Source organism: Enhydra lutris, unplaced genomic scaffold, assembly GCF_002288905.1.
Source record: "Enhydra lutris kenyoni isolate GAN:26980312 unplaced genomic scaffold, ASM228890v2 scaffoldscaffold21, whole genome shotgun sequence".
In the NCBI taxonomy this organism is placed as follows: domain Eukaryota; kingdom Metazoa; phylum Chordata; class Mammalia; order Carnivora; family Mustelidae; genus Enhydra; species Enhydra lutris.
In genome coordinates this window covers 1,960,262-1,974,703 of record NW_019154105.1, presented here as the reverse complement: position 1 = coordinate 1,974,703, position 14,442 = coordinate 1,960,262, and positions in this window count along the sequence as shown.

The following is a 14,442-nucleotide window of genomic DNA, read 5'->3' as shown; positions in this document are numbered from 1 at the left end:
TGAAAGTATCTGAAAAAAATTGCCCAGACAATCCATTGTGTTAAAACAATGCAAATGAAGTCTGTTGTCAATGATAACCTCAAAACTAAAAACCTAATAACCAGCCCGTTGGATAGGGATTTCACTTTCTTCTTAAAATCAGTGATCCAGTCTTGTATGTTAGCATCTGCTTGACACAAACTATTTGTTTATGGGGATAGAATGTACTCAGATGCATCTATGATGTATAACAACCCAGTCCTTACTATTTGGCATTGGCCTCACTGTAATTTTGATAGAAAGTTCCAGTGAAGAGGTTTCCAGAGTTGATATTGAAGCATAATCTTTTTTTTTTTTAAGATTTTATCTATTTGACAGACGGAGATCACAAGCAGGCAGAGAGGCAGGCAGAGAGGGGTGGGGGGAAGCAGGCTCCCCGCTGAGCAGAGAGCCCGATGCAGGGCTCGATCCCAGGACCCTGAGATCATGACCTGAGCCGAAGGCAGAGGCTTAACCCACTGAGCCACCCAGGCGCCCCGATACTGAAGCATAATCTTGACCCATACTCGTCCTCTGTGGAAAGTTTCGTGTCACGGTGTCCGATGGCTGTTGCAGTCTGCAGGTGACAAAGACGGCCATGATACCCTGTATGTCCTTCCACTAAGAGGGGGAGTCCACTTTCCTAGCTGTTGAGTCTCTGTTGGCCCTGGGACTTGTTTTGATCAACAGAATATGGCAAAAGCGATACTGTGGCTGTTCTGAGTCTCAGCCTCAAAGAGCCTCTTACACCTTCTGCTCTTGTTTCCTAGAAATCTGCAAACGCCATGAGAATTAGCTTGGCCTGTTGGAGGTGGAAAGAACAACGGGGAGAGGCCCCAGTTCCTTAAGATATCCCTGCTGAATCCATCATAAGCAGCCAGGCCGGCCACACGCACGTTGCCAACATGCGTAAGACAGCCCAGCTGTATGAGTCGGCCAGGGCTGCTGGGACAAAACACCCGAGACTGACCGGCTGAAACAACACAAATTTGTGTTCAAAGTTCTGGAGGCTCAAAGCCTGGGGTCAAAGTGTTAGCGGGGTCAGCGCCTTCTGAGGGCTGTAAGGGGAGGATCTGTCATCCCAGGCTCCCCTCCTTGGCCGACAGTCAGCTGTCTTCATGCTCACATGACGTTCGCCCTGTGTCTCTGCATCGCCTTCTCTCGGCACATGGCTGTGTCCACATTTCCTCTTATAAGGAAGGACGCCGATCACATTAGATTAGGGCACAGCCTAATGACTTCTCTTTACCTTAATTACGTCTGCAAAGATCCTATCTCTAGATATAGTGACCTTCTGAGGTGCTGGGGGGTTTGCACTTCAACATATGAATTTGAGGGGACGAGGTCGGGGGCAGGGTGTGGTGACACAATTCAGCTCGTAATACCAACCGAAATCAACAAAGACAAGGAGAACTGCGTGGCCCAAACTGCTAACCCACAAAACAGAGAGCTACATAAATAGCGTTGTTTTAAGTTACTGAGTTCTAAAGCAGCTTGTTACACAGCAAAGGTTAACTGATAGAGCCAGATTTAATTGAATTTTAGTGTGTTTACTCCTGGGTTTTATGACTGTAGACTACTGTCGTCCATTTGGGCCGCTCTAATAAAATACCATAGATGGGTGGCTTAAAAGCAAACATTTATTTCTCAGTGTTCTGGAGGCTGGGAGGTCCAAGAGCCAGATGCTGGCAGTTTTGATGTCTCATGAGAGCCTGTTTCGGATTCGTAAGGTGGCCGTCTTCTCCCTGTGCCCTCATGTGACAGAAAGATGAGAGAGCTCTCTGTGGTGTGCTTTATAAGGAAAACAATTCCATTCATGAGGGCTCCCTTCTCTAATCTAGTCATGTCCCAAAGAGTCTGTCTCCTCATAACATCACTTGGAGATTAGGTTTCAACATGTAGATTTTGGGAGGGACACAAACTTTTGGTCTATAGCAGCAGATTTTCCAGATATTACTAAGTGAATTACAAGAGCTCTGCTGGGGGGCCTGAGTGGCTCAGTGGGTTGAGCCTCTGCCTTCGGCTCAGGTCATGATCTCGGGGTCCTGGGATTGAGCCCTGCGTCTGGCTGTCTGCTCAGCAGGGAGCCTGCTTCCCTTCCTCTCTCTCTCTGCCTGCCTCTCTGCCTACTTGTGATCTCTGTCTCCGCCAAATAAATAAACAAAATCTTCAAAAAACAAAAACAAGAGCTGTGCTGTTTCCATGTTTGCTGTGACAAACATTCACTGGAAACATACACAATCTCTCCAGCCTTCCAGCGATGAGCTAGATGTCATTGACCATGACTATTTAATTCTTTTCTTTCAGTTGATCCTCTGGGAAGTCCAATAGCAGTGATCACACTAACACCTCAAACTCAGATTAAGTATTTCTGGTCAACGTCTCTGCCAAAGTTATGTTCTTCAAAATATGTGCTTGTCCAAGTTTAACCTGATCTATTTTCTGAAAAGTCTAACCCAGCACACCTCAGAGCACCCTCACCTAGGTAGAAATCATGGTTTACTTACTTTTATGTGTAATGTTACATCTCTAAATACCAATATTTTCACCAGAATAAACTTAGTCTTGCAAAGTTAAATTTCATGCATGTCAGAAACATTTCCCCAGTGGAATAAATACTAAAATGAGAAAATTTTTAAAAAGAGAAATTCTACTTTTTGGCAGAGAGTGTTAAATGTGTTTGGTCATCAAATCGACTTTGTATTCCAAAGAACATCCCAATGTTTCGACAATGTCTCAAAGCTCTTGTGAGTCTCCCAGCCAACTGTTGCTGAGGAGGGCAGTTTCCCCACCTAGCAGGAAGGTTTTCTGATTAATTCACCTTAGAATCCCATATTGACCTCTTTTAATTTTTTCCTACATATTTAAGCACAACTAAAATTGTTACCAAGGGATGTTGTAAAAGTCCTACCTGGTTAAGTAGCCTCATTACTCTCATGTTGGGAAACTGATAATTGATTATTCTAATTTTAACTACGTTAAAATCCTACTATGCATATTACACATCTTATTGAGCAATTTTATGAAGAATTTGACAACAGTATGTGGAAAATGCTGAGAATTGAGATGTTTTGCATTTGAGGGACCATTACTCGTGTTCTAAAATGCAGTTTAAACCCAAGTCAATTGCATTTTCATTTTGAAAAAAATTTTTAGGAAACTTAGTTTCTTTGGGATTTTTCACCAGAAACCATGGGCCATCTTAGTCTCAGAAGTACCACTGTGGGGCACCTGGGTGGCTCAGTTCGTCAAGCACCGGACTCTTAATCTCAGCTCAGGTTTTGATCTCAGCGTTGTGAATTCACGCATGAGCTGGGCTCCAAACTGGGTGTGGAACCTACTTAAACCATCAACAACAACAACAAAAAAGTGCCACTGTGCTCCCACGACCACAGGTTCTTACTGTACTGAGGGCTAGTTACTGTTTTGCTTCAAAGTGTCAACATTTTCCCTGTGGTTGTCTGGGGAGATGGTTGGGTTTTGCCGCTCCTTGAAACTCACACTGCATTCCTTTTTGCATTGCTTGTAGCTGGGCATCTGCCATTTCCTATGTTCCAGGAAGCCGGCTGCTTTTCTGGTCTCTTGTTTCAGTTTGTTAATATGTGAAGTTTATCTGGTTTAGGGCGTAGATGAAGTCCTAGACAATTTCATGTCTATTCGCAAATTGACTGAACCAAACCAGAGACTAACGTTCGTAGCAGGCTGCCCAGAACCCTTGGTGCTCTGACCGTTCGTTTCCATAGTCTGTAGCTGGGGAAGGTTGGTTGGCATCAGTCATCCCTTCTTCGGTTCAGGGTCTCATTCCATCTTCCATCTCTGGCAGTATAACAACCTCTCTACCGTGTGCTTCCTTCCTTCCTTCCTCCCTCCCTCCCTCTTTTTCTCTCTCTCTTCTTTTCCTCTCTTGCTTCCTTCCTTCCTTCTTCCTAATTGTCTTTTAATCTTCACATGTTGGAGGACACAGGAGTTCTTCAGTTTCACTTCGCGTTCTCCCCCGCTCTGGTTGTGTTCTAGTTCCCTCAGGGGTCTCTTTCATAATCTAATTTCCTTGACTTTGCCAAGTATTTCCTAAACAGAAAGTTTATGTGCCAGACCATATTAGATAATGTTTTTCCTCCAGATTTTTCTAACTTGAAGAGACATTGATGTCTCTATTCTTGCAAAAATTACCATTGGAATCCCTCTTTTCAAGGCTTCTGACAAGCTCTCATGTTCATAAAATACTTCTTCACACTCAACAAATTTTCCAGAGATCTGCAGAGGAATGGTTCTCTGTCCAGGAGTATCAGCTTGTTAAAAAACAAATAAAAGGCATGTCCAGAAACAGCAGCCAGAATCGTCCCTTTACACTGTTCTGCTTTGTTATTTCAAAAACAGCCTCCTGAGTTTGCGATCGCTGTGACTTCAGGGGCCAGAACAGAGAACTTAATCCAAACAAACGATCGTGACCATTTCCTAATGATACATGTGACTCATGTCAGCTAAACTAGTCAGTCCCTGAGATGGGCAGAACACACTGAAGGCAGGCTTTGTTAGGGGCCGTCCTCTGGGGTATCCGATATCACCCGCGACGGCCTATATTGTGAAGTATGTGACAAGCGCTAAGTCTTTGACTATACTAAAAACCTTTCTAGGTATCAGCTACTCTGAGAAATTCAGACAAATAGGTGGTTTTAGGTTTTTTTTAATTTTATTTTATTTTTTCAATGTTCCAAGATTCATTGTTTATGCATCACACCCAGTGCTCCATGCAATCCATGTCCTCCTTGATACCCACCACCAGGCTCCCTCAAGCCCCAGCCCCCTCCCCTCCAAAACCCTCAGTTTGCTTCTGGGAGGGTTTTTAACAAGCAGAAAGTAAAAATACTGCTATGACTGGGATGATTTCCTCCAACCAAAAATGGAAGGAATCAGTATTTATTAAGCGTTTACTTTAGGAGAGGCACTTTACAAAATGCTCTCTTTGTCCCTCACTGTAGTCTTTCAAGGAAGCCTGACGTGCCTGTGTTCTCAACGGGGAAGCCAAGGCCTCACGGTGTCCAGCCGCCTGCCACCTGCCACAGACCCGTTGCGCCTGGCCGGGCTGCGGGTGTGCGGGGCCAGGGCCGGCGCCCGCGGACCCCCGCGCTCACACGGTGTCCGAGGAGGGGAAGTAAGGCGGAAAGGAGAGGCGACAGGACTGGTCTGTCCCCACCCTGCCGCCGCGACCGCTGTGCCGCGGGGACTGGGAGACGACGCAGGTCGTGCAGGGCGGCCCGCGGGACCGGCCAGACGCGGGATGTACGCGTCCCGCACGTGTGGTGTGGACTGAGGAGAGTAACGTCGAAGTCCGAGTCTGTGGCTCGGGACACGGCGACACGGATGGAGGACACCAGGCCCCTGCTTGTGGCCGCAGAGACCGTCCGGGACGCGGGCAAGGACGCGGGTACGGACCCGGGTAAGGACGCGGGTACGGACCCGGGTAAGGACGCGGGCACGGACGCGGGCAAGGACGCGGGCATGGACCCGGGCAAGGACGCGGGTACGGACGCGGGCAAGGACGAGGGTACGGACGCGGGCACGGACGCGGGTGAGGACGCGGGCACGGACGCGGGTGAGGACGCGGGCACGGACGCGGGTGAGGACGCGGGTATGGGCCCGGGTAAGGACGCGGGCAAGGACCCGGGTATAGACACGGGTATGACACGGGCCTCCCGGCCGCACGCCCCGTCTTGCTCTCACAGAGGCGCGGCCGGGGCGCGTCCCTCAGCCTCCCCGCACGGGGGTTTCCTCATCCGTAAAGCGGTTCCCGGAGCAGCTTGTGTCGCGGGGTTCGAGGAGCTCCGGGAGCCGCACCCGACAGTGACCCCGACGCCCCGCGCGAATTGTGCTTCGAATCTCCGAACCCCGTGAGTCCTCGTCCTGCGGGAGCCTCGAGCGCACGGCAGCGCCGTCGGGCCGTGCTCGGGGCGCGGATGCGTCACAGCTTCCCAGGAGCCCCGGCTGTGTCGGCGACAGTGACTGGAAACGGCACGAAGCAGCGCGGACACAGCGGCCGCCGCGACAGTTGTTCCCACGGACCAGGTCGGCACCGCCCGGTCAGGACGGAGCGGGGCCACCCCAGCGGGTGCTTTCCCGTGTCTGTCACGGGGGACGCCGACCACCTCCCGGAGCGAGGACTCCTTTGCCGGTGTCCATGGAGTTCTCCTCCCCAGATTGCGTACGATGACGTCCTAAATCCGCGGGGGCGTCCCAGTCTACGCAGCACCTCACACCCGCTCCGTCCCTAAGACAACTCTGCGAGATAGACGTCGCGGTCGCCAGACCCAGAGACCAGCTCCGAGGGGCGCAGCGCGCACAGCCGCCAAGGAGTCGAGCCAGAGCTGGTGCCGGTTCCCCTCCTCAGGGACATCGTCTGTGCTAGTTCCTCGTCGCCCTGCGTCCCTCGGGCTGTCCTCGGGGGACTGTCCAAGATCTGCAGCCCGGAGTCACACGTGCTTCCGCCAAATACGTTGCATTGATCGAAGTGAAGCAAAGAAATAAAGTCTTTTCCTAAACGCAAGTAGATCGTTTCAGGGTAAAGAAGAAAGAAACACGAGGATATGCTTCATCTTTTTTTTTTTTTAAATATTTTATTTATTTATTTGACAGACAGAGATCACAAGTAGGCAGAGAGAGAGAGGAGGAAGCAGCTCCCCAATGAGCAGAGAGCCCCATGCGGGACTCGATTCCAAGAGCCCGGGATCATGACCTGAGCCGAAGGCAGAGGCTTAAACGACTGAGCCACCCATGCGCCCCGTGCTTCACCGTTTGTAAATATCTTTCACTTGCTGTTCTCCAGACAGAATCGTGTGACAGGTTAGGCTACAGCGTTCCCATTGAGACCCGTGAACCCAAAAAAGGAGGAAAATCAAATGAGCAGACAATCAAAGTTTTTATATTTTATGTTTTCATGTATTTTAAAGTATATTGTTTTCATGCACATACCAATATGAACATTGAGAAATCATTTTAAAACCCAGTGGAAATAGTATTAAATTACCAAAGGGACAGTTGATAGGGATGGATAGATAATTACTATGATTTTTTTTTTCTTTTTTGCCCTAATCCACTGTCAATAACTTATTCCAGTGGTAGAAGCTGACATTTACTTTCTTACCTTTTTTAAACCCCTGGTTTCGGCTGAAGTTCAGTTTCCAGGAAACGTCTCCCCATGCGGGGTCACTGTCCACCACAGCCTCAAATTCTGCCTGAGGCCTTTGCCCATGTACACAGTCGGACAACTCATCGTCTGTTCGGGCTGGTTTAGAGGACAGTGCCCATGTGACCAAATTATATCCCTTGGAAAAGAGCTGGAATGAAAGAGAACATATATTACCCACTCAGGGATGGGGTTTAGTGTAGGAAACCAAGGACGTCCGTGGGCCGTGCTCACCACCTTTGCCAGCGGGCTCGGATTTTTGCATGTTGGTCTCTTGTGCCCGCCGTGCTCCTTTTTAAAGAGTACCAAGATACAGAAAGCAGAAAGCCAAGTCCTTGTACTCAGGAGGGCTGTCCTACTGGTGTTCACATGGAGGAGTTTAAACAAAAAGGTAGAAGATTGGAATATTACAGGAGCACTTACCCCTTGATGGAGAACAAATAAGGGGGATGTTCAGGTTAAATAGAAATTCCTTAACAAGCCAAAAAGACCGAAGAAATAAAATTGTGTATCATAGATACAGAGATTGATTTTTCTGGTTAGTGAAACTAAGGGACTGACCAAATGTCTTTCCCCAAATGATGCAGCTAAATGCCCGGGTGTTTGTTATTTCGTCCAAGATCACACACTCCCCCTCCCACCCTAGGAGACCCCCGTCACTCAGAAAGTCGGGACATTCTCTATGTTCACTGTGACTGTGCTGTGAGCTTGCTTACCAGCCTCGCAGATGCGCTGTGCGGCCTCTCGTTGGTTTGGGACCACAAGTGCGTGTGGTGCGAAAAAGACCTCACCATGCAATTTAACAGATTCCCAAAAAAGGAACAAAAATCCTGAGAGAAGGCATTCATAACAGTAAAAATTATGGTTGGTGAAACTTGGCTGAATTGGCTGAGGAATTCTTCATCTTTCTAAAAAGATTTGCCTCGTGTATTGGGGTTAAGTTCAGCCCTGAAAGGGCCTATTTGAAATCATGCTGTTCTGGCATCTGGCTGAGGACATTCTACCCCAAATTAACCACACACAAATGCCATTTTTAGTCTCCCAACATTTGATGCAGACAAGGATTCACATCCTTTGAAGCACAAGTCTTTATAGTTGCAATGAAGTCAATAAGCATTGGAAACTGCTTAGATACAATGTTACCCACAACCAATTTTTTTCCCGTGCTTGTTTCTTCACAATCATGCTAATAGGCGTTAGATTAGCCATCTCTGCTTTAGAAATCAGAATATACTGAATGTAATTTAATGATTTCTTATATAATGGTAACCTGAAAGCAGAGTAATATATTAAATATCTTCAAAATTTTTCTTCTGAATCTGTAATCACTAGGAACTCCAGGGTCCGTGAAATAGAATATAAATAAAACAAAATATCTGACTAAGGAATCTTGCTTCCAAAAACAATGCTTTTGATGGTTTTAAATATCTCAATACATTTTCAGGTTCTGTTGTGATCATTAAATATATATGTCCCACGTGACGTTGAAGAGGATGATGCCTTGTACCAAGCTGAGTCTGTGTTCTAGAAGATCTGCTTGTAAGAACAGCGTGATTGATGTACGTAGCAGTGTTATTCTCAACAGCTGGAAGATGGAAGCCACCTGAGTGTCTGTCAACAGACGACTGGGTAAACACAGTGTGGTATATCCGGATGAGGGAGCGACACTCGGCTTATTATACAGTGGGAGATTATCCAGCTTTAAAAAGGAGGGAGATCCTGTCACATGCTACAGCACAGATAAACCATGAGGATATTAAGCTAAGTGAAATAAACCCCACTCGTGAGGACACAAATACGGCGTAATTCTACTTCTGTGAAATACCCAGAGTAGTCAAATTCATAGAAAGGGAAAGTAGGATGATAGTTGCCAAGAATGGGGCCAGGGGGTTGATGAGGAATTACTGCTTAATGGGTACAGGGTTTTTGGAAATTGGTTACACAACAAGGGGACTGTATTTAACATGACTGAACCATATATACCTTAAAAATGGTCAAGAAGGTACATTTTGTTATGTGTCTTTTGCCACAATTTAAAACTTTTTAAAATTATGAATTCTATGATTTAAGCTTGCAATAGTGTCATTTTCTTCTCTTATAGATTCCATATGTAGAAAATAATATAGGTTGATGAGAGGATGGCGTTAAGATTTCACTCTGTAGGAAGCAGGTAGACCAGTAAGAACTTAACCGTACAGTAGCCTTGGTTTCCCTTTTACAGCACATAGTGTTGATGGGAAAACATTCTTTCTACCAGAAGTCAAGGAAGAGATTATTTTTCTAAAAGTCTGTAGTTCCTTAAACTTTCTTATTCTATTTTCTCCCCTCTGTTTTGTTTCTTTCATTTCTCCATCCCCACTGACTCCTTACCGTCGTCTACTCTGTATGCTCAGCCTCCTGAAATCCATTCTTCTTATTTGCCTCCATCCATTTCTTACCTTTTCATGTTCTTTATAAGTAGTTGGTAAGAGAAGGTCGGCAATTCAAAATGCTAGTTAGGAAGTCCAAACTGTTGAATCGGGATTAAAGATTCAAGCCCGGATCTGAGAGAGGAGGCAGTGGACCAAGGGATGGTGAGATGGCTGGGCCAGGAACCAAAGGAAGAGAGAGGCCAGGAGACCAAAGTAGAGATAAGGTCTTCGGCTAAAGGCGCGAATTGGCCTAACAGAAGGTCGACTTTGGAGACAATGAATACAGGATGCAAACATGGATGCTGCCCAATGTTGGTGTGTTTCCAGGATGCGTCCTTACAGTAGGAGGGTTCCACTGAACAACAGCTCTGTTTGAGATGTTACAACCAGCAGATCAATGACTTTTACAATTTTAGCACAGCCGGTGTTCCAACCATCTGTCTTCATTGTAGCTCTACTGAACTCTTCATTCCCTCTCATTGCCATGATTTTATGAATACTACTCTTGGTCTAGACAAAACGCTGTCCAAAAGAACCTTTTCTGGAGATGGAAATGTTCTATATTGCATGGTCCGGTACAGTAGCCACTAGCCACGTGGGACTAGAGAATGATCTATTGGACATCATAGGTCTAGAATGTTCTTCCCTATTTCCTAATCTGTCGCAGCTCTACTCCCTTCTGTTCCATGTCTAACACTGTAATGAATACTGTCAGTGTTTCACACAGAGCCTCTCAGATCCCTTTTCTTGCTTCTGTGTGCCTCTCTTGGCTTCTCAGTTTTTGATTCTAGTAACTTATACCTACGACTCTTAGAAGATTGTCCTGTGGGTACTGGAGCCATTGTGCATGCAAGGGATGAAGTCCAAGAGCCTGGGAGTTTAGATCCTGCCCCGTCTCCTCACCCCAACTCCAGGGCAGCCCTCAGTCCCTGAATGACCAGGGCAGGATGATGAAAGCCCTGCTTTCTTTGGATCAGACCAGTCCTGAAGTAGAAGGCACACTCCCAAGTTCTCCCCAGTATTAGGTTCAAGCTACTTCTGCAGGACTTGGAAATCTTGCCCTTATGCTTGGTTGGTTTCCCTTCCTTGTCTGCTTCCTTACCAGTTTCTTCTGGGAACACTTCCTCAGTAAATCACTTGCACGTGAATCTTCACATCAGGGTCTGTGTCTAGGGAATTCTAAGACAAACTGAAATGCTAATTCCTCTGTGAAGCTTTCCCCAGTTCCCCAATCAAAATTAATCTCAAAGTCCTATAAGCTGCCATGATACTTTATTTACATTTCTAGTATAACACCAAGTAAATGTAAATTACATCCGTAACTGGGTCCCCAACCAGAATGTGAGCTATTGTGGGGTAGGGATCATGTCATATTCATCTTCACATCCTCTTTTTTAATGTCATTATGTTATAAATTCTATAAAATATTCATTGAATTTATTTGACTATAAAGGAAAATGTGGACATCGTGACTTTTTCACCATTTTTAATAAAAATATTTAAGGATTTATGGTTATTAAAATTTGTAGAAAAGAGACTTGGTTGCCAGAAGGTATTTATTCAATGTACTATAGATTTTTTTCCATATTCAGTGATGATGGCTAGCACTTTTTTTAATTTGAAAGAGATTAACATGAAAATATGTCTTACCCAAAAACGGCTCATATACTCATTGACAGGGACAATACTTCCTGATTTCTATAAGCTCTTCAAACTTTAGAGTCTTCAGAAGTTCAGCTGGGAATGATTCAGATATATCACTGAGCCAAATCAGGGCAGCACACACAATAGAAAGAAAAAGCCACATCTTTCCCATCTTTTGATGATTATAAGTTAATAAAACATGGACCAAGTTGAATATCTTGTAGCTATTTAAAAACATATAACTGAAGATACTCAAAGAGATTTATCAAATGGACACATAAATAATGTTTAATGCCAAAGAAAAGTAGATCACAGAGTAGTATATATTTCTAAAAATGAAATATATATGCACATAGGAAATAAACAGAAAAAATGTTAGAAAGGGTTGGCTCTGAATAATGCCATTTAAGGTGGTTTCTTTTTCTTTCTTTACTCTTTGTTGATTTTTCCACACTTTTTTTTGTTTATTTATTTGTTAAATAATCTCTACCCCCAATACAGAGCTTGAACTCACAACCCCAAGATCAGACTTGCATGCTCCGCTGACTGAGCCAGCCAGGCAACCCAATTTTCTAGGTTTTCTCCAAAGAATATGTGCACTCTTGAAATAAGAAAACAAATGTATTTTTTAAAAGCCTCTAGTTACTTCCATAACTTCCCAGCGTTGCCCACCCCAAAAATCAGCAACCATAATCAAATAAAAATGTAGGTTTACATACAGAAAAATAAAAATGATAGCAACAGTGGTTTTGTTCACTGAGAATCATTTACAATCCAGTCAAGTGCAGAGTGATCTGCTTCTGAATGCTGGACGCTCTGAGTCAAGAAAGTCGTGGAATGACTGTTACGATGGAGACGGGAGCCCCTTCGCTTGTACCATTTGGTCCTTCCCTTAAGCACTTTCATGTAGGCATGAAGTTGAATGCAAAGCCTGTGTCCTTACGACAAAACGCACCGATTCAACCATTTGAACATTTTGTTAGCAATGGATGCATCATTGTTCGTTTGATTATGTTGAAAAGTAACAAGTTAATTTGGCTGAAAGAACTTAACTGACCACACTGCATTATGGAACTATCTTTTAAATGGACTGAAATTATTAAATCAGAAATAAATCACTCAGATCTCCTATCGACCAAACTGCTCAGATTCTGCAAGGAAATATCCTAATTTTTCCCTTTGAAATTCTCCTCTGGCAGTAAATTATAAAAAAAGGAACCTGACCGTCCCCTCACTGTATGGAGAGGAAGATGACAATCAATGAGGCACGAAGGTTTTAAGTGATATTAGATGATCTAATATCACATGACATTAGACTCCTGTCTGAAAGAAAACTTTCGGTAAGTTCACAGCTGTTGTTGAGGAGTAAGAATATCCTGTCCCCCAAGGTCCCTTCAGCCAGACTAGGACTCAGACTGACACAAGAGAGACAAGGAGGAGAAAATCACATTTAATGGCGTATGCACAGGGAGCCCACACAGACATGGCAATTCCGAAGACGGTCAGGCAGCACGAGGTGTGGGTACATACGTCTTCCTGAACTGAGGAGAAGGCGGTAGGGGTGTGGGAATGTGGAAGGACGGACTGCAACTCACAGGAAGTTGACTGAAGAGCCAGTGTTCATTAAGTGCTTGCTAGGCCTCTGAGAAATAATGCGACACAGAGGACTTCGATCAAACAGGCCTTGCCGGGCCCCTCCCGGTCTGCTGGGCCTGGTTTGAATCATACTGCGGTTATCTATGGTGATGGCTTTCTTCCTGGGGCAGGTCTTAATTCTTTGCAGGTTGTAGGGATCAGAAAAGAGCTTTTCCTGAACCCGCTGAATTTTGACCGCTTTTCAACTTGAAATAATCTTTATGCCAAAGCAGAATATTTTGGGGAGGGGGGCCGCCATTGGCCCCCTACAATGTATTTTTTTAAATGTGTTCATCTTTAATTCCACATCTTACACATATAATAGCTCAGAGAACTCAGAGGGCCCATTATCTCTATTTTTCTGGTGTAGAATCTGAAGCCACAATTACATCCTTTTAAAAGACCAGCTGCCTCTGGAGCACAGCCGTCCTGACTGTATTGCAAGGGCATCGCAACAGGTCTGCCTTGAACACCTGAGGGATGGTCTGTAGATTCAAAGCTGAGAGGAAATAATATTTCTTTATCCCCTCAGGAAACTGCCCAGTGTCCTCCTGTCTTGAGAACTTCTCCAAGGTGCTTGGCAGAGATGCTCCATCATGGAGTCTGGCGGGGTGGGGGGGAGGGGCAGCGCACGGCCCCACTCACACCGCCCCCTCGTCAGGGTGGTCTTCCCGGAACCCCTCAGAGGAGCACTGATTAGGACCAGAATTGCCATGCCACCCGCACGGTTCCCAGGGTCAGGGCCCAGCCAGCTAAAGCATATTAGCCATCCTAAAATAATAAAAACAAATTAATGGAATTGCCTCAAGGGAAATCAAATTCCACTTACGGGCCCAGAGGAAGAAACAGCTGTTAAAATTCATTAAATTAGAAGTTCCTGTAGTAGCTTCTTGAAGACGGTTTTCAAAGTCTTGGGGCCACCACTATAAAAAAAAATCTAGTTAAATATTATTCATCAGAAAGCATTTTTGTGGGGAGGACATGGAGTGTATTTTGAAATCTTCACAGGCTATAAGAGAGGGGTTGGACCATCTCCAAAGTTTGTACTTCAGTAGGCTTTGACAGATGGGCTCACTGTAGTTTTAAAATTTAAGAAGTGGAGAATCAATGGCTGCATTAAAAACCCCAAAAGCCTTTCCACTGAGGATTAGAAACCCGAAAAGCATTCCACTGAGCATGATTTTCCTCATCAAAGAAGCTTCTAGAAGATGTTTATGGATTTTCACAAGTCTGACCACAATTTCTACAATAAAATTATTAGCTAATGACAAGAACGACTTAAAACCTGTTACGTGTTGAGGGGGAGGTGCCTGGGCGACTTGGCCTATTAAGCGTCAGTTAAGCATCCAACTCTCCGTTTCTGCTCACGTCATCTTCTCGGGGTGATGAGTCTGAGCCCGAGTCAGCCTCTCTCCTCAGCTGGGAACCTGGATTTCCTCTTCCTCTCCCTCTGCCCCTCCCGCTCATGTTCTCTCTGTCGTTCTCTCTCAAATAAATGAACAAATCTTAGCGGGGGAATAAAGAAAAACAAAACAAAAAACAACAACAACAACA